Here is a 25,135-nt window from a genome sequence, read left to right on the forward strand (position 1 = left end):
GTGAGCCGAGATCGCGCCACTGCCCTCCAGCCTGGGTGACAGAGCAGGACTCTGTCTCAAAACAAAATAAAATAAAACAAACAAACAAAACAACTCTTATTGAGCTTAGGAATTCAAGGAAAATTCTCAAACCAAATAGATAATCTAGCTACCAGAAGCCTTCAGTAAACCTTAACACTCCATGGTGAAACATTAGAAACATTCCTACTAAAAGGGCAAGAATGCCTGCAATCTTCATGGCTAGTCCAAGAAGTCAAAAAGAAGAAATGAGCAGTGATTAAAAAAACAAAACAGGCCGGGCGCGGTGGCTCAAGCCTGTAATCCCAGCACTTTGGGAGGCCGAGGCAGGTGGATCACGAGGTCAAGAGATCGAGACCATCCTGGTCAACATGGTGAAACCCCTTCTCTACTAAAACTACAAAAAATTAGCTGGGCATGGTGGCGCGTGCCTGTAATCCCAGCTACTCAGGAGGCTGAGGCAGGAGAATTGCCTGAACCCAGGAGACGGAGGTTGCGGTGAGCCGAGATCGCGCCATTGCACTCCAGCCTGGGTAACAAGAGCGAAACTCTGCCTCAAAAAAAAAAAACCAAAAAACACAAAACTACCGGTGCAGAGGCTGGCGGCAAGCGCTGTGCAGGACTTGCCCGGAGCAGGTGGATGGCCCGCCCCTGACTTGCCCCGGTGTAGCCTGCCCAGCCGGCTGGAGGACGCTCCAGTGTGTGAGTGGTGGGATGCGGGGTACTTCCTCCGCCCGGGAGTTGTATCAGGGAGATCCTCCCCGCTTCACACTTTGGCAACTAGGTCTTTGGAATGTGACTTATCTTCTCTCTAAGGGTCAATCCACCCTTTGATATATGATGCAAAGGCGAGAGAACAGCCCAAATCAGGACACTGCCCATCGCTGTGGAGGTGGACAGTGACGGTGCTGCGGCCCTAGCCAGACCCTTCATGCTGAAAGGCGATGGTTGTGCTTCCCACTTCTTGTCCATCCAGGACTTCCTTTGCCTGTTGCTGAACCGGCTTTTTAAAATTTTTTTTAACTTTTAATTTTTTTTAATTAAAACAAATGTTTAGAACTATTTGAACCTGCTTTTGAACCCTGCTATGGTTTGAATGTTTATCCCCTGCAAAACAAACTCATTTTGAAACTTAATCTCCAAAGTGGCAATATTGAGATGGGGCTTTAGCAGTGATTGGATCACGAGGGCAGAGCCTTCATGAGTGGATTAATGGGCTGTCATGGGAGTGTCATCAGCGGCTTTACAAAAGGAAGAATTAAGACCTGAGCTAGCTGGGCCAGGCTCGGTGGCTCACGCCTGGAATCCCAGCACTTTCAGAGACTGAGGCAGGTGGATTACCTGAAGTCAGGAGTTCAAGACCAGACTTAAAACATGGTGAAACCCCATCTCTACCAAAAATACAAAAATTAGCTGGGCGTGGTGACGTGTGCCTGTAATCCCAGGTACTCAGGAGGCTGAGGCAGGAGAATCGCTTGAATTGGGGAAGCAGAGGTTGCCGTGAACCCAGATCAAGCCACTGCACTTCAGTCTGGGCAACAAGAATGAAACTCCGCCTCAGAAAAAAAAAAGCAACAAGACCTGAGCTAGCATGGTCAGCCCCTTCACCGTGTGATGTCTTACACTGCCTAGAGTCCCCACCAACAAGAAGGCTCTCAGCAGACACAGCTCCTCAACCGTGGACTTCTCAGCCTCCATAACTGTAAGAAATAAATGCCTTTCTTTATAAATTACCCAGTTTCAGATACTGTTGTAAACAACAGAAAACAAACTAAGACAAACTCTCATGATTATAGTGCCATGCCATTCCAATAAACTCCTTTCTTGCTTAAGAGAGCCAGAGTTTATTTCTGTTGCTTGCAACCAAGAAATTTGGCTGGTACAATGACGCTTCCATGCATGATGGCGATTTAAAGCCTCTTTCCAAGCCAGGCAATGCCTAGCCTTGTGAAGTCCTTGTAATCCATTCATTCCTTCATTTTTTCAACGAACTCTGCTCCAGAGACTAAGCATACAAACATTGTAAAGTTATAGTGTGCTTCTAGTTTAGTTGAGAGGACACCAGTCCTTCAAGGAAGGCTAGAATTTACACCCTGAGTCCTCACTGAAATCAATCAAGCAGTCAAAACGTAGGACCAACAATCACAGCAGTAAGATTGGAAGAACGTCTTCATACATTTAGCCCATGTCGAGATAAAACACTGACAGAGCTGAAGGAAGTTCACAGTTCTGGGTTCCATCCTTTGGCATTAAAAAAGAAAAAAAGGCTGGGCATGGTGGCTCACTCTTGTAATCCCAGCACTTTGGGAGGCCTAGAAGGGTGGATCACGAGATCAGGAGTTGGAGAACAGCCTGTCCAATATGATGAAACCCCATTTCTACTAAAAAATACAAAAATTAACTGGGCTTGGTGGCACACGCCTGTAGTCCCAGCTACTCAGGAGGCTGAGACAGGGGAATTGCTTTAACCCAGGAGGCGGAAGTTGCACTGGGCCTAGATCATGCCAGTGTACTCCAGCCTGGGCGACAGAGTGAGACTCCGTCTCCAAAAAAAAAAAAAAAGTGATATGAAAATTCAGGCCAGGCGTGGTGGCTCACACCTGTAATCCCAACACTTTGGGAGGCTGAAGTGAGAGGATGCCTTAGCCCAGGAACTCAAGACCAGCCTGAGCAACATAGTGAGACCCTGTCTCTATAAAAAAAAAATTTTTTTTGAGACAGAATCTTGCTCTGTTGCCCATGCTGGAGTGCAGTGTTGCAGTCTTGGCACACTGCAACCTCCGCCTCCCCAGTTCAAGCAATTCTCCTGCCTCAGCCTCCCGAGTAGCTGGGATTACAGGTGCACACCACCACGCCTGGCTAATTTTTGTGTTTTTAGTAGAGACAAGAGTTTCACTGTGTTGGTCAGGCTGATCTTGAACTCCTGACCTCGTGATCTGCCCACCTCAGCCTCTCAAAGTGCTGGGATTACCAGCGTGAGCCACCGCAGGCGGCCCAGAAATGTTTTTAATTGCCAGGTGCGCTGACACACAACTACAGACCTAGCTACTCGGCAGGCTGATCGCTTGAGTTCGGGAGTTCAAGGCTGCAGTGATAATGCCTCTCACTCTACCCTGGGTGACAGTGAGACCCTGTCAAAGGAAGGAAGAAGGAAGGAAGGAAGGAAGGAAGGGGGGGAGGGAGGGGGGGAGGGAGGGGGGAGGGGGGGAGGGGAGGCAAGGAAGTTCAAAGACCAAAAGGTCAGGCTCCCAAAATAGTTTTTTGTTTTAATTAATTAATTTATTTATTTACTTATTTTTGAGACTGTCTGGTTCTGTCGCCCAGACTGGAGTGCAGCTGTGCGATTGCGGCTCATTGCAACTTCCCCTCCCCCGCCCCTACCTCCTCTCTCCCCCGCTCCCTTCCCGGCTCAGGATACCCTCCGACGTCAGCCTGCAGAGTAGCTGGAACCACAAGCGCATGCCACCCCGCCCAGCTAATTGTTTAATTCTTTGTAGACATGAGGTCTCTACATGCTGTCCAGGCTGGTTTCGAGCTCCTGGGCTTAAGCTATCCACCCGCCGAGGCCTCCCAAAGTGCTGGGATTACAGGCATGAGCCACCCAGCGCGCCTAACCGGGTTTTTTGTTTTTGTTTTTTTTTAGAGAGAGGGCCTCGCTGTTGCCCAGGCTGGAGTGCAGCGGCTGTTCACAGGTGCAGTCCTGGAGCGCTGCACCAGCTCCTGGGCTCTAGCCATCCTTCGGAGCAGCTGTATGGAGCTGGGATTCCTGGCCCGCCACCGCGCGGGGCTCAGAACGGGTTTTTCTATTGAGGGTTATGCTGCCACCTAGAGGATATATGTAGTACTGAACTGTGTGAGCAGATACTTAGCAAACGGGAGGCTGCATTTAGCAGAATAAAGCCCAATTCGTCGGAGTTTTAACAAAGCCGTTTAGATGTTTTATGCTAGCAATGACAACTGTGGGTCATGGACTCATTTTAAGATGTGATGAAACAGGCCGGGCGCAGTGGTTGACGCCTGTAATCCCAGCACTTTGGGAGGCGAGGCAGGCGGATCACCTGAGGTTGGTAGTTCAAGACCAGCCTGACCAACATTGAAAAACCCCGTCTCTACTAAAAAGACAGAATTAGCCGGGCTTGGTGGCTCACGCCTGTAATCCCAACACTTTGGGAGGCCAAGGCGGGTGGATCACGAGGTCAAGAGATCGAGACCATCCTGGTCAACATGGTGAAACCCCGTCTCTACTAAAAATACAAAAAAAATAGCGGGGCATGGTGGCGCGTGCCCGTAATCCCAGCTACTCAGGAGGCTGAGGCAGGAGAATTGCCTGAACCCAGGAGGCGGAGGTTGCGGTGAGCCGAGATCACGCCATTGCACTCCAGCCTGGGTAACAAGAGCGAAACTCCGTCTCAAAAAAAAAAAAAAATTTGATGAAACAATGGACACTTTTTCTAAGAAACGCACATGCCGGCCAGGCGCGGCGGCTCGCGCCTGTAATCCCAGCACTTTGGGAGGCTGAAGCAGGCGGATCACGAGGCCTAGAGATCGAGACCATCCTGGCCAACATGGTGAAACCCCGTCTTTACCAAAAAAATACAAAAAAAAAAAAAAAAAAATTAGCTGGGCGTGGTGGCGTGTGCCTGTAGTCCCAGCTACTCGGGAGGCTGAGGCAGGAGAATTGCCTGAACCCAGGAGGCGGAGGTTGCAGTGAGCCGAGATAGCATCACTGCACTACAGCCTGGCGACAGAGCGAGCCCCCGTCTCAAAATTTAAAAAAAGAAAGAAAGAAATGCACATGCCACACGTTTTCAGGGATCCTGAGACCACCGAAGACCACACTAAAGTCTAGTCCCAGTTAAAACCTGTTTTACACAGGAATTAATAACTAAAAGATCAGAATACAAATTCAAAGATAGATTTAACTTGACAGTGAAATGCTGGCCACAGACATGGGAAAGTGGAGGCGCTTTTCGCACCTGGCCAGCAGGGGGCGCCCCGGGACCGGAAGCACCGGCGCCCGGAGCCAGGGGAACGGGGGTCTGGACGTTTGCTGACTGCGGGTCCCCGCACGCTCCGGCTCCGCCGGGGCCCGCTCCAGCCGAAGAGGCCGTTTTTGCGTCCCGCCAAGCCCCGTCACCTTCCCGCGGCGTCTGGAAGATGGAACTCCCTGACCGGGAAAACAAAACCGCTGTGGCTGTGAGGACCGGGACGGGTGGCGTTGGGGGCCACGGCTGCGTGCCGCGCTTCGGGCGAGCTCCTTGCCTACCGCGGCGGTCCGGGCCCTCCCCAGGCCGTGGCCCTGTCCGGGCCTTCAGTCCTCGCCAGGGCCGGCGGTGGACTCGCTTTTCCAGCAAGGCCCGGGGAAGCCCGCGCGGCCCCAAGCCCTGTGTCCCCTCCAAGGGCTGGGAGTCGGACAGCCCCAGAGGCCGAAGGGCCGGCGGAGCTGCAAAAGCTAGGCCCGATCCTCCCCTCTTACTAAAGAGACTTTGGGCCTGTAGTCCTAGCTGCTCGGGAGGCCCAGGCGGGCGGATCTCTTGAGACAAGGAGTTCGAGACCAGCCTGGGCAATATGGCAAGACCCCCACCCCGCCCCGCCCCAACCGTCAACACCCTGTCTATACCAAAACATACAAAAATTAGCCAGTCTTATAGCCCGCTCTCAAAATAAATTTTTTAAAAATCGATGCTGGTGGCGTGGGTGGGGGGGGGAGAAAAAAGTGTAGAGGAATCCAGAGTGGAGCGTCAGACAGGCCGAACCAAGTCATCCTTGATGCCCAGCACAATGCTGGACGTCCTCTCCGCTTATTCTGGAGCAGGGTCAGCCCTGGAGTTGGGTGGCTCTGCTGGAACGCAGGCTGCAGTGCTCACCAGGCTTCAGTTTTGGATCTCAGCCGCAGTTGCCTCACATACAAAATGCGTATAAGGCACTTACCTCTTGGGTTTGGGGTGAGGGTTAAACGAGATACTGAATGTGAACGGTAAGTTCGGAGCCTGTTACACAATAAACATTTAATGAATGTCAACTATGGGTTTCTTTTAAATGGGTTTCTTGGTCAGGACTTGATAGGACATGACACAAAACCCTTTGCCATTGCAGTGTTTATTTTGAAAACGAGCTAGAGGGCTGGGCGCGGTGGCTCACACCTGTAATACCAGCACTTTGGGGAGGCCGAAGCTGGCAGATCACCTGGGGCCAGGAGTTCGAGACCAGACTGGCCAACATGGTGAAACCCCATCTTTACTAAAAATATAAAAATTAGACAAGTGTGGTGGCACCGCCTGCAATCCCAGCTACTCAACAGGCTGAAGCGGGAGAATCACTTGAACCCAGGAGGTCGAGGCTGCAGATGAGGAAACGGGCTCAGAGAACCTTCCAAGCTCCTACAGCTAATCAGTAGTAGAGCCAGGATTCAAAATCAGATCTGGGTGAGCCCAAAGCAGGAGCTGGCAAACCAAAGATTATGGGCCAAACCCAGCCCACTCATTGTCTGTTTTGGTAAGGAAAGTTTTGCTGAAACAAAATCAGACTCACTCATTTACATAACCCTGATGGCCGCCTTCAAACTACAATAGCGACATTGAGTACCTGCAAACGAGTCTATGTGGCTCTCAAAGCCTAAAATGTTTACTATCTGGCCCTTTATAAAAGTTCACTTGTAAACTTTTTTTTAAGTAGAAAAACTCCGCTTGGAAGCCTGTTTTCTTGCCACTTCATCTCTCTTCTTCTCTGCTAATATGCCACTGCTATTATAATATTGCAATGGTCACTCTTGCCCCCAACAGGTGGAAGGACAGCGTGCTTCTCATGGAAAAGACCTCAGCAGGACACGCACAGAAATCCAGGCAACTGGGACGGAAACCATGTCCTCCAGGAAGGGAGTGGTCCATCAGCCCAGGGATCGCCAAGGTCAGAAAGATCCTGTGGCCTTGCTCTACCAACTTTTGGCAGTCTGCCTGGCCACATCCCTACCTCCCACAGGCCTGTGCTCTGGCTCCGGGATGTCACCCTGTTCTCTGCAGGTGCCAGAATGTTGCTTTTGCATAATCCCAGGGGCACCATCTGCATGTTCCAGGGACTCCATCTCCATAGTTACTCTGGGGGCTGTGATCACCTGGGTGTGAGTCTGGAGTGGGTGGAGAGAGCGGTGTGGCTGTTCTAGGGTCTGCAGTGACAGACTCTGGCTTAAGGGTTCTGGGAGAGGAGGCTTTGTCATGGGGTTTGAAGGAAGGGACCTAAGACTCTGCAGCTTTTGGTCTTTGCAGACCAGTGGGACTTGAGGAGATAGGGGAGGAAATCCTGGGGAAGAGGTTGAGGGGACTGTCATGAGTAGGGAGTGCGAACCCACACGCACCCAGCACCACGTAATGTGAATATGAGGTAGAGTTTACTGGGGCAAAGCCTACCTGCAGCAAAGTCTCAGAGCACACTGTTTTGCCCGAGGCAGCCTAAGACACCAAGGAGGGCCCTCCCTGCAGTCAAACCACGTCCGGCTACTGACAGTGCAGTGAGAGGGACGGCACGCCGAGCGACATGGGGATGGTTCAGCACACAGAGGTCAGCACAGAGTTCTTCCGGGACTTGAGTGTGGTGTGAAGTTAAGGTGACAATTAAATGAAGCAGTGCTTTCATAGGCTCGTAGCAGACCAGGCTGTGTATTGTGAGTCGACATCAGGTGTGGGCTGGGAAATGGACTCAGGGTCTTGTTTCTTTGAAAAGAATAAATCTTTTTTTTCAAGTTGGAGTCTCACTCTTGTTGCCCAGGTAGGAGTGCAGTGGCTCCATCTTAGCTCACTGCAACCTCCACTTCCTGAGTTCAAGCGATTTTCCTGCCTCAGCCTCCCCAGTAGCTGGGATTACAGGCCAGTGCCACCATGCCTGGCTAATTGTTGTATTTTTAGTAGAGACAAGGTTTTACCATGTTGGCCAGGCCGGTCTGGATCTCCTGATCTCAGGTAATCCACCCACCTTAGCCTCCTAAATTGCTGGGATTACAGGCGTGAACTGTCGCGCCCGGCCTAATTTTTATTTTTTATAGGCCAGTTAACTTTATCACTGGGTATTGTAAACCAAATTTGGTAACACAAATGTTAATGAGTTCCAATAATACACTACCATCAGACCAGCTTTGACCATTCATTTAATTCCACCTGTAGAACAAAGAACCTTCTCGTACCTGTAACAACTGTACGGTGTATATGCACCTTCAATCACATGCATGAATGTACCACCATATGCAAACAAACAAACAAAAAAACAAAACAAAACAAAAAAAACAGGTTGTCCACTGGACAGGCTGCTCCTCAGATTTTCTTTCTTTCTTTTTTGAAACAAAATCTCGCTCTTGTCCCCCAGGCTGGAGTGCAATGGTGCAATCTAGGCTAACTGCAACCTCCACCTCCCGGGTTCAAGAGATTTTCCTGCCTCAGCCTCCTGAGTAGCTGCAATTACAGGCGTGCGCTGTCACGCCTGGCTAAATTTTGTATTTTTTTTTTTTTGGTAGAGATGGGGGTTTCACCACGTTGGCCAGGTTGGTCTTGAACTTCTGTCCACAGATGATCCGCCCACCTCGGCCTCTCAAAGTGCTGGGATTACAGGCATGGGCCACCTCGCCTGTTTTTTTTTTTTTTTTTTTGGAGACAGAGTCTCACTGTGTCATCCAGACTGGAGTACAATGGCATAGTCTCTGCTCACTGCAACCTCTGCCTCCTGGGGTCAAGTGATTCTGCCTGCTGCTCGGTAGCTGGGATTACAGGCACGTATGCCACCATGCCCGGATGATTTTTGTATTTTTAGTAGAGATGGGGTTTCACCATGTTGGCCAGGCTGGTCTTGAGTTCCTGATCTCAAGTGATCCACCCAGCTCAGCCTCCCAAAGTGCTGGGATTGGGATTACAGGCATGAACCACCCCGCGCCCGGCCAGATTTTCTGTTGACACAGTCTTCTGACTTGTTCCTCTGTTGTGTCTTCAACTGGCAAGGAATGTTTCGGGAACAATTTGAAAGAAATTGTTTAAATAGGAGAACTCTCTTATTGTTTATAGTTAGTGTTCAGAAGTCAAGGAGTACACACCTATAGAACTGTGTTTCTGGTGGCCTGGAAGCCAGTCCCAGCTCGGGTACTGAGTCGCCACAGGACTCTGAGCAAAGTCCTTTCCCCTCTCTACATTGTGTTTTGGTGGCCATAACACTAGAAGGCTGCTAAGTGGCTTCTGAGGGTCCTTCTGTCTCTTTGAGTTTGCGGGTTTCCTTCAAAATCTCCAGTCTGAAAGCGGGCTCCTCTGACCTTTGTCGCCGCTTCTAAAGTGTCCGCCTCTGCTCCCTGCTTAGTTCATCACAATAGAGGATGCCACTTCCACTTCTGTGGGCTTAGGTTGCTTCTTTCAGCTCGATACAGTCCCAATGTTGAAGAATTCCTGTGGCCCTTTCGGCATTTGTGAAAATGCCATGGTAGTATGCAGAGAGAGATGCAGACGTTGTTACTCTTTGTTTATTTTTTATTTTTTTAATTTTTATTTGATTTTTTGTCTTTTTTGTTTGTTTGTTTCTTTCCTTTTTGTGGAGAACGGGGTCTCACTATATTGCCCAGGCAGGTCTCAAACTCCTGGGCTCAAGCTATCCTCCTGCCTCTGCCTCCCTAAGAGCTGGGATTACAGGCATGAGCCACAGAGAGTTTTGCTCTTCTTGCCCAGGCTGAAGTGCAATGATCTCAGTCCTCCACCATCTCCACTTTTTGGGCTCAAGTGATTCTCCTGCCTCAGCCTCTCGAGTAGCTGGGATTACAGGCATGTGCCACCACACCCAGCTAATTTTGTATTTTTAGTGGAGATGGTGTTTCTCCATGTCGGTCAGGCTGGTCTCGAACTCCTAACCTGGGATGATCTGCCTGCCTTGATCTCCCAAAGTGCTGGGATTACAGGCATGAGCCACCGCATACGGCCACCTTACTCTTTTTTTAAAAAAAAATCATGGCAAAAATACACATAACATAAAATTGAGCATTTTAACCATTTTTGGGTATAATTTGGTAGTACATGAAGTCCATTCACAATCCCACACCATCACCACCATCCCAACATCAGAGCATTTTCAGCTTCTCAAACAAAAATTCTGTGCCCCTTGAACAATAATTTCCTGTGCTCTCTTCTACGTAGCCCCTGACCACCTCCGTCCTGCTTCCTGCCTCCATGAATTTGACTACTCTAGGTACCTCGTGTAAGTGGAATCATACAATATTTGTCCTTTTACGGCTGGCTTATTTTATACTTATTTTACTTAGCATAATGTCCTTAAGGTACATCCATCCATGTTGTAGCATGTGACAGAATTTTATTCCTTTTTTTTTTTTTTTTTTTTTTTTTTAGAGTCTCACTCTGTCACTCAGGCTGGAGTACAGTGGTGCAATCTCGGCTCACTGCAACCTCTGTCTCCTGAGTTGAAGCAATTCTTCTGCCTCAGCCTCCCCAGTAGCTGGGATTACGGGCGTGAGTCTCTATGCTCAGCACTCTGCTTTTAATTCCTACTTTTATATCCCCAGAAGTAGAATTGCTGGATTATGTGGTAATTCTATGTTTAGATTTTTGAGAAACTGCCAAACTGTTTTCCATAGTGGTTGTACCAACAGTGTATTTTCACCAGCAATGCACAAGGTTCTGATTTTTCCACCAACACTTGCTATTTTCCCACCAACACTTTTTTAAAAAAATAGTCATCCTAATTAATATTAGAAGTGGCATCTCGTTATCATTTTAATTTGCTTTTTCTTCGTGAGCATCTTTTCATGCATTTATTGGCCATTTGTAATCTTTGGAGAATTGTCTGTTCAAGTCCTTTGCCATGGCTGTTACTCTTAAGAGCTGAGTCTCTGCTTTCTCCAGGGCTTCTTTATCAGTAGGGATAGGCTAGGTTATGCTGCAGTAATGATCAGCTCTACTATCTTAGTCACTTTAAGACAACTGATGAAAAATAGGTGTGCCGTATTCCTTGATTTTTAAAAATAGAGTCAAGAATTTTATCATTTCTTGTGTCTTTTGTAATGTCACCCTGAGTTAAATTCATGCTTTGTCTAACATTGGGCAGATGGACAGTTAAAAATACATTTAAGTTCTGTGATCTTCATATTTTCTGCTGGGATTGGTGATTTGGTGATTAGTCCATGTAGGGATCTGACTTGGCCGGGGCAGTGAATGAGGACTTGCTAAATGGCATTACTTCAAACAGCAGCTGCCACGCTTTTAGCTCATTCCCTTGGACAAATGCTTAAACGCTTAAAATATCTGTCTATAACCCTGTCCTGCATATTCCAGTTTTCCATTCCAGCAGAGTGGGTTTTTTGTTTTGGTTTTTGGGTTTTTTTGTGTGTGGAATCTTCTTCAGCAACCTCTACTCAATTGCCTTTATTTGATCATAAAAATGTGGTATAACATGAATTTCCTTGAGATAGAACTGAAAAATTTAGGAATTCAATCATACATATTTTCATTGTAAGGAGGACTCTTTCTTGGGAGTTTTGATTTCTATAATGTTAATTGTTGTCAGTTTAGTAACTATTTTAATGTTTAAAATTAATGTTTGGTGCAAAACAAATCTAGCCTGACTCTGCTGTTTCTTAAAGCTGGAATCTGCAACTATTTCAGGGACTGGCTCTCTCCTCTCACAGTTTAAACACCCATAATAGCAACCAAAATTGGCATTTGCTTTTACATTTAGGGTGAACCAGGGTTAAATGGTGTTCAAGGATTGAAGGGTGAACCAGGTCAAAAGGGTAACAGAGGACTCCTTGGTCTTCCAGTAAGTAAAGAAAACTTTCCATTTTAGTGCAAATCTCAGAGTTTTCTTTCTACACTACGTGATAACTGTGATTCACTCAGCAGCTCATACTGTTGAGGTTTCTGTAATTAGAAAACATATCATTTTAGAGCAGAGCTCAGCCCAGTTTTGTTTTCTCTGATGTCTGCTCTTGTGTCAGAGGAAGACCTGCAACAAACAATGCTATAAATGTCCTGTCATTTTTCAATTACATATGTGCCAACCTTCCTCTTTCAGGGCTGACAGTTCTTCTCCCGTGATCCCCTTCTTTTAAAAGTGTTATGCTCATTATTTCATAGTTTCTCCCAAACGCTTTTTATAATCTAGTGTAGTTTAAAATGCTTCCCTATTTTTTCTCCTTGGATACCAAAAACCTTAGCCCTCTGTTGGTGGCAGGTAGGCAATTGGCCATTGCTCATGGCATGAGGTTGATGCTGTGGCTCCTTAATCAATTATGTTCTGCGTGTTTTATGTTGTTCGTTTTGAAAATTCCCTGTTATGAGGTTCCTGTGGCAATAGTGGGTAGTATGATAGAATTATTTTGCAGTTGTTTAGAGATTTTATTTGTAATGAAGGAATCTCCCCGGCTCTTCATTTTCTTTATGTCAGCCTTCTTTCCACAACAATTAACAAGAGATATTTTAAAAGTGTTATTAAATACGAAGCTTTAATTTCAAGCCTTTAATATGCTATCTATTCAGTGAATACGGATACAAATCAGGATACAAATCAACAAAGGACAATATGTATTACATTAGTAAAATATGACATAAAATCAGTAACAGAATATAGTTTATACACAATTTGAAATGTGGGAGAAAAAAGTTGACCATTTATTTTATTTTTGCCATGGTATTATACTTTATGCCAGTTGATAGCAAGTGCCTTACATACATCCAGCATACTGTAGATTGTCAATAGATATTTATTTAATGAATCACTGATATAAACCTAGAATATAGGTTTATTTTATTTATTCATTGTTGAGATACAGTCTCTGTCACCCAGACTGGAGCGCATTGGCACAATTTTGGCTCAGTGCAACGTCAACCTCCCAGGTTCAAGTGATTATTGTGCCTCAGCCTCCTGAGTAGCTGGGACTAGAGGCATGCGCCACCATGCCCAGCTAATTTTTGTATTTTTACTAGAGATGGGGTTTCACTATGTTGGCCAGGCTGGTCTCGAACTCCTGACCTCAGGTTATCCACCTGTCTCAGCCTCTAAACATGCTGGGATTACAGGCATGAGCCACCAGCTCAGCCTAGAATACAGGTTTAATCACGCCAATTAGATCAATGGACCACAGGCATAAAACCTCTACAATGTATGTGAGTCATTAATTCAGCATTCTAGGTAGACATAATATTAGTTTAAAATTATTACAATTTCCCCATTTATTTTCTTTCTTCTTTGAGACAGCATCTCACTCTGTCACCCAGGCTAGAGTCTAGTGGTACAATCATAGCTCACTGCAGGTTTAAAGTCCTGGGCTCAAGCGATTTATTTTTTTAAAAATATTTTATAGAGATTGGGTTTCACCATGTTTCCTGTGCTGATCTCAAACCCATGGCCTCAAGCAATCTTCCCACCTCAGCCTCCAAAAGCTCTGGGATTACAGACATGAGCCAGTATGCCTGGCCTACATTTATTTTCAAATGTGATAATAATAGTAAGGTCGGCTGCCTCGCAGAGGATTAAATGGACACATCCATCTCTCTCCGCGCCTGATAACTGCATCATCACCCAAGCTCATTATCTGGCCTTGCTGCATGGCTTCCCCGTACCCGCCTCCGCATACCAGTCCCAAGCCCACATTCAGCACTAAATTATGCATCCAACCCCCAGCCCCCTGTTAAAAAACCCTGCAAAAAATTTTTTTAAAGAAGCCCCATCAAACCCTGCCCGGTAGCAGTCTGCTCTGTATGCCCCTGGAAGGCCCACTTACCCAAGGTTCCGCCCGCCTACCCATGACAACTAGCTCCAGGTATTTCCTGCTTCTTAATAGCCAATAAAATTGCCTTCACTTTGTTTCCCCAACAGCCAATCAAGGCCCACTTACCCAAACTCCCGCCCACCTACCAATGGCAACTAGTTTCAGGTATTTCCTGCTTCCTGACAGCCAATAAAATTGCCTTCGCTTTGTTTCCCCAATAGCCAATCAATCGCCTTCCCTCCCCATAAAACCCCATAAGCTGAACAGCCAGGCACAGCTTCTTTGGCCCCTCCCTGGACCACAGAACCTCGCCCAGGAGCTGAATAAATTAGCTTCTCATTTTCTTATACTTGCCTCAATTTCCTCATTTTACCTCAGCAATAAATCTTACAGTAGTAACTGAAGAAAATCCCAAGAGGCAAAAGAAAGTTTGGATTTTAACTTTCAATCTGATTTCTTTTAAGTCTGCCTTAATTTAAAATTCAGGTCTATTGATAATTTTTATGCAACATTTAGCTAACAGCTCTACATATGCTGACCTTAAACAAACAGTCAACAATATACATTTTTATTGTAATTATTGCTAAGAGAAGATGTATGTAGGCCAGGTACGGTGGCTCAAGCCTGTCATCCCAGCATTTTGGGAGACTGAGGCAGGTGATCATTAAAGATCAAGAATTCGAGACCAGCCTGGCCAACATAATGAAACCCTGACTCTACTAAAAACACAAAAATTAGCCAGGTGGGGTGGCACATTCCTATAATCCCAGCTACTTGGGAGGCTGAGGTAGGAGAATTGCTTGAACCCAGGAGGCGGAGGTTGCAGTGAGCCAAGATTGTGCCATTGCACTCCAGCCTGGGCAACAAGAGTGAAACTCCATCTCAAAAAAAAAAAGTATGTAGTTTGCAGTTATAGTATGGCTCATAATAGGATTATACAGAATAAATTTTAAAATAAAACTCAAAATACCCAAAATATATATAGAATAACATCATTGGTAAAGTTTGCATCTGGAATAGATTTTTTTCTTCTATTTTATGTTATTAACTGCATCTGAAGCATAAAATTGGGAAAAGTTCTGCAATCTTGACAAGAGAATTTTTAGGGCCAGTGCATTTTCTTTCTTAAATAGTCCTTGAACTAACCAATGTTTTTAAAGGACTATCAATAAATATTTGGGCTTTGAGACACAAAAACCATATCAAAGAAATAATGCTTTGATATGCTTATTATTGAAACAAGAATAGAAATGCCATTTTTACATCATACAGTCTTTATGGGTAGCCTAGAGTTCAAAGTAAAGAAAAGCATGCATTGTCTGACATTTATATATATATATATATATATATATATATATATATATATTTTTTTTTTTTTTTTTTAGACGCAGTCTTGCTCTATCCCCAGGCTGGAGTGCAGAGGCGCAATCTTGGCTCACTGCAACCTCCGCCTCCTGGATTCAAGCGATTCTTCTGCCTCAGCCTCTTGAGTAGCTGGGACCACAGGCACATGCCACCACGCCCGGCTATCTTTTGAATTTCTAGTAGAGATGGGGTTTCACCATGTTGGCCAGGATGGCCTCGATCTCTTGACCTCGTGATCCGCCTGCCTCAGCCTCCCAAAGTGCGGGGATTACAGGCGTGAGCCACCGTGCCCGGCCAACAACATTAGATTTTTAAAGTTATTTTCCCAGTCAGGGTTTGATGCAAAGATTATTTGAAGGAATTGAGAAACAATTTAGTTTGGAAGTTATTTTTTGCTCGGCCTCACAATTTGTTTTCTGGCTTTTCCCCTTTCCTAGAAGCCCCTCAAGTGGAAAGTAATGTGAACAGTAGGAACAACCCAGAAAACAATTAGTAACTATTGATGTAAAATCCACTAAGAGTCATCCTAATAGGTGAAAACCCTGCGTTTGTTATTCATAAACACTATTTTAACAAGTATAACCAGAGCTCTTTTTCCTCTTCTGAAATGCTAAATTTGATTATTATAATGAGCCCTTTCTTAGGAAATTGCTATTCTTTTCTCTTCAGAACCTAAAGAAATACATGGTGAATAGCAGTCTTTAGAAAATGAATTTCATATGGAAAATAGATAAAGCCTGTGACTGTTATGAGTAACCACTTTGTAGCTTGGTTTATACACTTCATTAGCTTGATTTCTAAATAAGAATTTGTCAAATAGAAATGTCATTCAAATGGCATCATCTGTGGGGTGTTTGTCATGTGTTTTTTTTTTTTTAACTAACAATTTGTAGCAATGTGATATGCATCCCAGAACCCTATAACTGTGAATTATGTTGTTTGAAGTGTTACATTTGTTCATCAGTACCTCATACTAATCTCTGTTCTTGTCATTCGTGTCACACCCACCAACCCTGCTGCCAATCAAATCTCACAGGGAGCATCTGACTTAGACGGAAAGCCAGGATCCTGGGTGAGTCAGTCCCTCTCCTTGTTCTGACATGTTTTGTGGATCTGAATCATGTGCTTCAGGACAGACCCTTTGCTCCGTGTCCTCTCATTAAATGATGAGGGAGTACTTACAGATGGAGTAAGAGGAGAAGGTGGACAAAGATGGTGGCAAAAAGGGGAAAGCTGTACAGAGGACAATTGCAACTCTGTCTGGAGAACAGCAAAACTGCCAGAATGTCTTTTTGAAGCCCATGTTCAAGTCTGGATAATTTGCTAGGTGGGAAGAATGATCAGACTAATTGGCTTCATTGTCTTAGAATCCCAGCTGAATTTTTCCAAAACCAATAGATAAGCCCTACAATTCATGAGAGAGGCCCTCTGAAGAGATTAAAATAATGTGAAATTATTTTAACTTGCTTTTCCTTTTAGACTTATGTCCATTTTACAAATGTAGCTTCTTCCTTGGCACTAACTTTCAATTTCTGTTCATAGAAACGAGTTGTCGGAGACCTGGGGAAGATGGCCGACTAGGAACAGCTCAGGATTGCAGCTCCCAGTAAAAGCGCAGAGGTGAATGGATGCCGCATTTTCAGATGGATTTTTAATGCCCACAGACCAGGAGATTCCCAGGCGGAGGAGCTCCACGGGTTGCCAGCGCAGCTGTTTTGGCCCACGCAGCTGCTTGCCGGCGCCCTGGTGTGGCGGTTCTCCATACAAAATACACTGGTCTGGGTGCCCACTTAGCTGGTGATTGGAGCCCTGGGAAGGCAGGTCGCCCATTCATCTGATTTAAAAGGGGATTGAAATAGGGAGCCAGGCCAGGAGATTCCTGGGCAAAAAAAACGCCAAGAATCTCAGCGCCGCTGTTTCAGCCAGCGCAGTGAGTCACCACATGGGAAATCACACAGATGCCTGCACCTTTTCAACAAGCTACTGGAACACCTGGGAGAGAGTCAACTGTTCAACTAAAAAAAAAAAAAACTCTGAAGCAGGGAGCCAGGTGATCAGGTTTGGCTGGTCCCACCTCCCCACACACGAAAAAAACCCAGTAATTGAAAATGCTCTGGGTTGAGAGTTTCACAGCAAGCACAGCTGAACCCGGGACAGTCCAGCTCTGTGGGGGAGGGGCATCTGCCATTACTGAGGCACTCCACTACTACGGAGGCAGCCCGCCATCGCTGAGGCAGCCCACTGTTGCCGAGGCAACCTGCCACTACAGATAGAGTCCGCCATTACAGAGGCAGGCCACCATTGCCAAGGCAGTTCTAACTACACCCATATAAACAGGACTGCAGGGAAGATCACATGGTACCTGGGTGGAACCCACAGCAGCTCAGCAAAGCCTCTGCAGGCAGACAGTGACTAGGCTGCCTCCTTGCGGGGTAGGGCAGCCCTGACAAAAAAAAAAAAGGCAGTAGCACAATGGAAACTCATAAATAAAGCGCTAACTCCCTGGGACAGAGAACCTGGGGAAAAAAAAAAAAAAAAAAGGGAGTTTATGAGTTCTGCTGCAGCAGACCTAAATGTACTTGCCCAGCAACTCTGAATGAACAACGGATCTCACAGCTCAGCACCTGAGCTGCAATAAAGGACAGACTGTCTCCTCAAGCAGCTCCCTGACCCCCATATATCCAAAGAGTCACCTCATAAAGGAGAGAACAGACTAACATTTGGCGGGTATCCTTCTGGGACAAAGCAGAAGAAGAAACTGGTAGCAACCCTTACTGTTCTGCAGCTGCTGCAGGTGATCTCCAGGCAAGCAGAGCCTAGAGTGGACCTCAGCAGTCCTACAGCAGAGGGGCCAGACTGTTAGAAGGAAAACTAAGAAACAGAAATAGCTTCATCATCCACAAACTGGAAGTTCACTCAGAGACCCAATCTGAAAGTCAGCAACTACAAAGACAACAGGTGGATAAATCCACAAAGATGGGAAGAAACCAGCGCAAAAAGGATGAAAACACCCGAAACCAGAACACCTCTCCTCCTAAAAGGGATCACAACTCCTCACCAGCAAGGGAACAAGGCTGGATGAAGAATGAGTGTGATGAAATGACAGAATCAGACTTCAGAAGGTGGGTAATAAGAAACTTCTGTGAGCTAAAAGAACATGTTCTAACCTAATGCAAAGAAACTAAGAAGGTTGAAAAAAGATTTGACAAAATGCTAACAAGAATGGACAACATAGAGAGGAATATAAGTGAATTGATGGAGCTGGAAAACACAACATGAGAACTTTGCGAAGCATGCACAAGTTTCAACAGCCAAATTGACCAAGCAGAAGAAAGGATATCAGAGGTCAAAGATCAACTCAATGAAATAAACAAAAAGGCAAGAACAGAGAAAAAAGGGTAAAAAGGAATAAACAAAGTCTCCAAGAAATGTGGGACTATGTGAAAAGACCTAATCTACGTTTGATAGGTGTACCTGAATGTGATGAAGAGAATGAATCCAAGCTGGAAAATACTCTTCAGGATATTATCCAGGAAAACTTCCCCAATCTAGAAAGGCAGGCCAATATTCAAGTCCAGGAAATAGAGAGAACACCACAAAGATATTCCTCAAGAAGAGCAACCCCAAGGCACATAATTGTCAGATTCACCAGGGTTGAAATGAAGGAGAAAATGCTAAGGGCAGCCAGAGAGAAAGGTCGGGTAACCCACAAAGGGAAGCCCATCAGACTCACAGCAGATCTCTCAGCAGAAACCCTATAAGCCAGAAGAGAGTGGGGGCCAATATTCAACATTCTTAAAGAAAAGAACTTTCAACCCAGAATCTCATATCCATCCAAACTAAGCTTCATATGTGAAGGAAAAATGAAATCCTTTGTGAACAAGCAAGTACTCAGAGATTTCATCACCACCAGGCCTGCTTTACAAGAGCTCCTGAAAGAGGCTCTACACATATAAAGGAACAACCAGTACCAGCCACTCCAAAAACATACCAAATGGTAAAGAGCATCAACATAATCAAGAATCTGCATCAACTAATGGGCAAAACAGCCAGCTAGCATCAAAATGGCAGTATCAAATTCACACATAACAATATTAATCCTAAATGTAAATGGACTAAATACGCCAATCAAAAGACATAGACTGGCAAATTGGATAAAAAGCCAAAACCCATCAGTGTGCTGTATCCAGGAAATCCATCTCACATGCAAGAATACACAAAGGCTCAAAATAAAGGGATGGAGGAAGATTTACCAAGCAAATGGAGAGCAAAAAAAAGCAGGAGTTCTAATTCTCGTCTCTGATAAAAATAGACTTTAAAGCAACAAAGATCAAAAGAGACAAAGAAGGACATTACATAATGGTAAAAGGATCAATGCAACAAGAAGAGCTAACGATCCTAAATATATACGCACCCAATACAGGAGCACCCAGATACATAAGACAAGTTCTTAATGACTTACAAAGAGACTTAGACTCCCACACAATAATAGTGGGAGACTTTAACACCCCATTGTCAATATTAGACAGATCAACCGGACAGAAAATTAACAAGCATATTCAGGACTTGAACTCAGACCTTGGAACAAGCAAACCTAATAGACATTTACAGAACTCTCCACCCCAAATCCACAGAATATACATTCTTCTCAGCACCACATCACACCTACTCTAAAATTGACCACATAATTGGGAGTAAATCACTCCTCAGCAAATGCAAAAGAACGGAAATCGTAACAAACAGTCTCTCAGACCACAGTGCAATCAAGTTAGAACTCAGAATTCAAAAACTAACTCAGAACCGCACAACTTCATGGAAACTGAACAACTTGCTCTTGAATGTTGCCTGGATAAACAATGAAATGAAGGAAGGAATAAAGATGTTCTTCAAAACCAACGAGAATGAAGACACAACATATCAGAATCTGTGGGACACATTTAAAGCAGTCTGTAGAGGAAAATATATAGCAATAAGTGCCCACATGAGAAGCAAGGAGAGATAAAAAATTGACACCCTATCATCAAAATTGAAAGAGCTAGAGGAGCAAGATCAAAAAAACTCGAAACCTAGCAGAAGACAAGAAATAACTAAGATCAGAGCAGAACTGAAGGAGATAGAGACACAAAAAACTCTTCAAAAAATCAGTAAATCCAGGAGCTGGTTTTTCGAAAAGATCAACAAAATAGAACACCAGCCAGATTAATAAAAAAGAAAAGAGAGAATAACCAAATAGATGCAATAAAAAATGACAAAGGGGATATCACCACAGATTCCACAAACATTCAAACCATCATCAGAGATTATTACAGACAACTCTATGCACATAAACTAGTAAACCTGGAAGAAATGGATAAATTCCTGGACACTTGCCTCCTCCCAAGACTAAACCAGGAAGAAGTCAAAACCCTGAATAGACCAATAACAAGGTCTGAAGTTGAGGCAGCAATTAAGAGTCCACCACCAAAAAAAAGCCCAGGTCCAGATGGGTTCACAGCTGAATTCTACCAGACATACAAAGAGGAGCTGGTACCACTCCTTCTGAAACTATTCCAAATAATCCAAAAAGAGGGAATCCTTCCCAAATCATTTTATGAGACCAACATCATCCTGATACCAAAACCCGGCAGAGACTCAACGAGAAAAGAAAACTTCAGGCCAATATCTATGATGAGCATAGATGCAAAAATCTTCAATAAAATACTGGCAAGCCGATTGCAGCAGCACATCAAAAAGCTTATCCACCATGATCAAGTAGGATTCATCCTGGGAATGCAAGGCTGGTTCAACATACGCAAGTCTATAAACATAATTCACCACATTAACAGAACCAAAGACAAAAACCACATGATTATCTCAATTGATGCAGAGAAGGCCTTTGACAAAATTCAATAGCCCTTTATGCTAAAAACCCTCAATAAGCTAGGTATTGACGGAACATATCTCAAAATAATAAAAGCTATTTATGACAAACCAACAGCCAATATCATACTGAATGGGCAAAGGCTGGAAGCATTCCCTTTGAAATCTGGCACTAGACAAGGATGCCCTCTCTCACCACTCCTATTCAATATAGCACTGGAAGTTCTAGCCAGAGCAATCAGGCAAGAAAAAGAAATAAAGGGTATTCAAATAGGAAAGGAGGAAGTCAAATTGTCTCTATTTGCAGACGACATGATTGTATATCTAGAAGACCCCATCGTCTCAGCCCAAAATCTCCTGAAACTGATAAGCAACTTCAGCAAAGTCTCAGGATACAAAATCAATGTGCAAAAATCACGGGCATTCCTATACACCAATAACAGACTTAAAGAGAGCCAAATCAAGAATGAACTGCCATTCACAATTGCTACAAAGAGAATAAAATACCTAGGAATACAACTAACAAGGAACGTAAAGGACCTCTTCAAGGAGAACCACAAGCCACTGCTCAACGAGATAAGAGAGGACACAAACAGATGGAGAAACATTCCATGTTCATAATTAGGAAGAATCAATATCGTGAAAATGTCCATACTGCCCAAATTAATTTACAGATTCAACACTATCCCCATCAAGCTACCAATGACCTTCTTCACAAAACTGGAAAAAAAAAACCACCTTAAACTTCATATGGAACCAAAAGAGAGCCCACATAGCCAAGTCAATTCTAAGCAAAAAGAACAAAGTGGGAGGCATCACACTACTGGACTTCAAACTATACTACAAGGCTACAGTAATCAAAACAGCATGGTACTGGTACCAAAACAGAGATATAGACCAATGGAACAGAACAGAGGCTTCGGAGGCAACACCACACATCTACAACCATCCAATCTTTGACAAACCTGACAAAAACAAGCAATGGGGAAAGGAGTCCCTGTTTAATAAATGGCGTTGGGAAAACTGACTAGCCATGTGCAGAAAGCACAAACTGGACCCCTTCCTGACACCTTACACTAAAATTAACTCCGGATGGATTAAAGACTTAAACATAAGACCTAACACCATAAAAACTCTAGAAGAAAATCTAGGCAAAACCATTCAGGACATAGGCGTAGGCAAGGACTTCATAACCAAAACACCAAAAGCATTGGCAACAAAAGCCAAAATAGACAAATGGGACCTAATCAAACTCCACAGCTTCTGCGCGGCAAAAGAAACAGTCATTAGGCTGAATCAGCAACCAACAGAATGGGAAAAATTTTTGCAGTCTATCCATCTGACAAAGGGCTGATACCCAGAATTTACAAAGAACGAAAAACAGATTTACAAGAAAAAAACAAACAAGCCCATTCAAAAGTGGGCGAAGGATATGAACAGACACTTTACAAAAGAAGACATACATGAGGCCAACAAACATATGAAAAAATGCTCATCATCACTGGTCATCAGAGAAATGCAAATCAAAACTACGTTGAGTCCATCTCATGCCAGTTAGAATGGCAATCATTAAAAAATCTGGAGACAACAGATGCTGGAGAGGATGTGGAGAAATAGGAACACTTTTACACTGTTGGTGGGAGTGTAAATTAGTTCAACCATTGTAGAAGACAGTGTGGTGATTCCTCAAGAACCTAGAAATAGAAATTCCATTTAACCCAGCAATCCCATTACTGGGAATATACCCAAAGGATTATAAATTGTTCTACTATAAGGACACATGCACACAAATGTTCACTGCAGCACAGTTTACAATAGCAAAGACCTGGAACCAACCCAAATGCCCATCAATGATAGACTGGACAGGGAAAATGTGGCACATATACACCATGGAATATTATGCAGCCATCAAAAATGATGAGTTCGTGTCCTTTGTAGGGACATGGATGAACCTGGAAACCATCATTCTCAGCAAACTGACACAAGAGCAGAAAATCAAACACCACATGTTCTCACTCATAGGCGGGTGTTGAACAATGAGAACATATGTACACAGGGAGGGGAGCACCACACACTGGAGTCTGTTGGGGGGAAATGGGGGAGGGACAGTGGGGGGTGGGGAGTTGGGGAGAGAGAGCATAGGGAGAAATGCTAGATAAAGGTGAAGGGGAGGAAGGCAGCAAATCACACTGCCACGTGTGTACCTATGCAACAATCTTGCATGTTCTTCATGTGTACCCCAAAACCTAAAATGCGATTAAAAAAATTATTAGTCAGTTTGGCACACTGGCAGAAGAAAAGGGTAAAAACCCCCAGGACTGTCCTGAGTTCACTGTCTCTTTTAGGAAAGTGTCTGATACGGATTTGTGAAATGCTCAAGGCCTGATGGACCTCGATCTTGTGAGATCTTCATCAGAGACCCTCACAACATCCTTTCAGACAGGAAGGAGAAATACGATCTGGCACAGGTGGGCCGATTTCTCTCTGGTTGTGGGCAAAGAATGTTGAGTAAGAATCAGTTTGAAAGAAAGGTCTTAAGAGTTGAATCCAGGTTCAAAGGTCTCCTCATTGCCTTTTAGAAATGGATCCATCCTCCCCAGCACTGGATCGAATCTCCTCTCCCTCCCCACCCCCTGAATATAGTTTTAACATTTTCCTGTTTGTTTGTAGAAACACATTAAAGTACTAACAACGAACAAACAAAAAAAAAGAAAATGTTTCAAAATTTTATTTATAGGTATATTTTAAACAAATTGAGCATTAAACAAAACGTGAATATTTGTGGGGTGTTCTCTCCATGGACAAAACTATCCTCAAACATTAAAAACTCTTTCAACAATGAGCATACACTCTGTCAACAGTAAGTATAGGTAAATACTTGAAAAAAAGTATTAGCAATGATTATCTCTAAGGAGTGAAGAGAAAGTACGGAAGGAATTTTTGTGTTTTATACACTTGGGAATAGTTCTAAAATTTTTAAAGAAGCATAAGTTAATTTCAAACATTTTATCTTGAATAAAATACAAGGCTATAAATGCTATTATAAAAACATTAACTATAATCAAGTGTGGTGATATAGGAATCCCCAGGCCGGGCATGGTGGCTCACGCCTGTAATCCCAGCACTTTGAGAAGCCAAGGTGGGCAGATCACAAGGTCAGGAGTTCAAGACCAGCCTGGCCAACATAACGAAACCCCATTTCTACTAAAAATACAAAAAATTAGCTGGGCATGGTGACGCGCACCTGTAATCCCAACTACTTGGGAGGCTGAGGCTTGAACCGGGAGGTGGAGGTTGCGGTAAGCAGAGATCACACCACTGCACTCCAGCCTGGGCAGCAGTGCAAGACTCCATCTTAAAAAAAAAAGAAGCCCCAAAGCCCAAGTGCAAGTTTTTTCTTTCTTTTTTCCTTCCTTCCTTCCTTCCTTCCTCCCTTCCTTCCTCCCTCCCTTCCTTTCTTTCTTTTTCTTTCTTTCTTTCATTCATTCTTTCTTTCTTTCCTTTTTTTATTCTTTCTTTCTTTGTTTCTCTCTCTCTTTCTTTTTCTTTCTTTCTCTCTCTATCTCTGTCTCTTTCTTTCTTTCTTTCACAGAGTTTCCCTCTTGTTGCTTAGGCTGCAGTGCAATGAAGGGATCTCTGCTCACCGCAACCTCTACCTCCCAGGTTCAAGTGATTCTCCTGTCTCAGCCTCCTGAGTACCTGGGATTACAGGCGCCTGCCACTACGCCAGGCTAATTTTGGGTATTTTTAGTGGAGACTGGGTTTCACCATGTTTGCCAGGCTGATCTCGAACTCCTGACCCTGTCTCTACTAAAAATACAAAATTAGCCGGGCATGGTAGCACATGCATGTAATCCCAGCTACTCAGGAGGCTGAGGCAGGGGAATTGCTTGAACCCAGGAGCCAGAGGTTTAGGTGAGCCAAGATCATGCCATTGCACTCCAGCCTAGGCAACAAGAGTGAGACTCCGTCTCAAACAAACAAACAAAAATACAAAAAGTAGCTGGGCGTGGTGGTAGGCACCTGTAATCCCAGCTAATCAGGAGTCTGAGGCACGAGAATCACTTGAACCTGGGAGACAGAGTGACCTGATATTGCACCACTGCACTCTAGCCTGGGTGACAGAGTGAAACTCCATCTCAAAAAAAAAAAAAA

General features: G+C 44.5%; 1 pseudogene across 1 annotated transcript in view; it reads left to right on the top strand.

The window, feature by feature from the left end:
- The first annotated feature begins 732 nt into the window (after positions 1-732).
- Positions 733-25,135, top strand: part of LOC116544165 — a 32,547-nt pseudogene continuing 8,144 nt past the window's right edge. Inside the window, exons 1-4 of the transcript XR_004265845.1 lie at positions 733-739; positions 867-965; positions 5,003-5,426; positions 6,801-6,924. The product of XR_004265845.1 is annotated as a cleft lip and palate transmembrane protein 1-like protein (transcript). The remainder of the gene's footprint in view (positions 740-866; positions 966-5,002; positions 5,427-6,800; positions 6,925-25,135) is intronic.

The sequence above is a fragment of the Sapajus apella genome, unplaced genomic scaffold (assembly GCF_009761245.1).
Source record: "Sapajus apella isolate SASKATOON/1434 unplaced genomic scaffold, GSC_monkey_1.0 scaffold208, whole genome shotgun sequence".
NCBI lineage: Eukaryota > Metazoa > Chordata > Mammalia > Primates > Cebidae > Sapajus > Sapajus apella.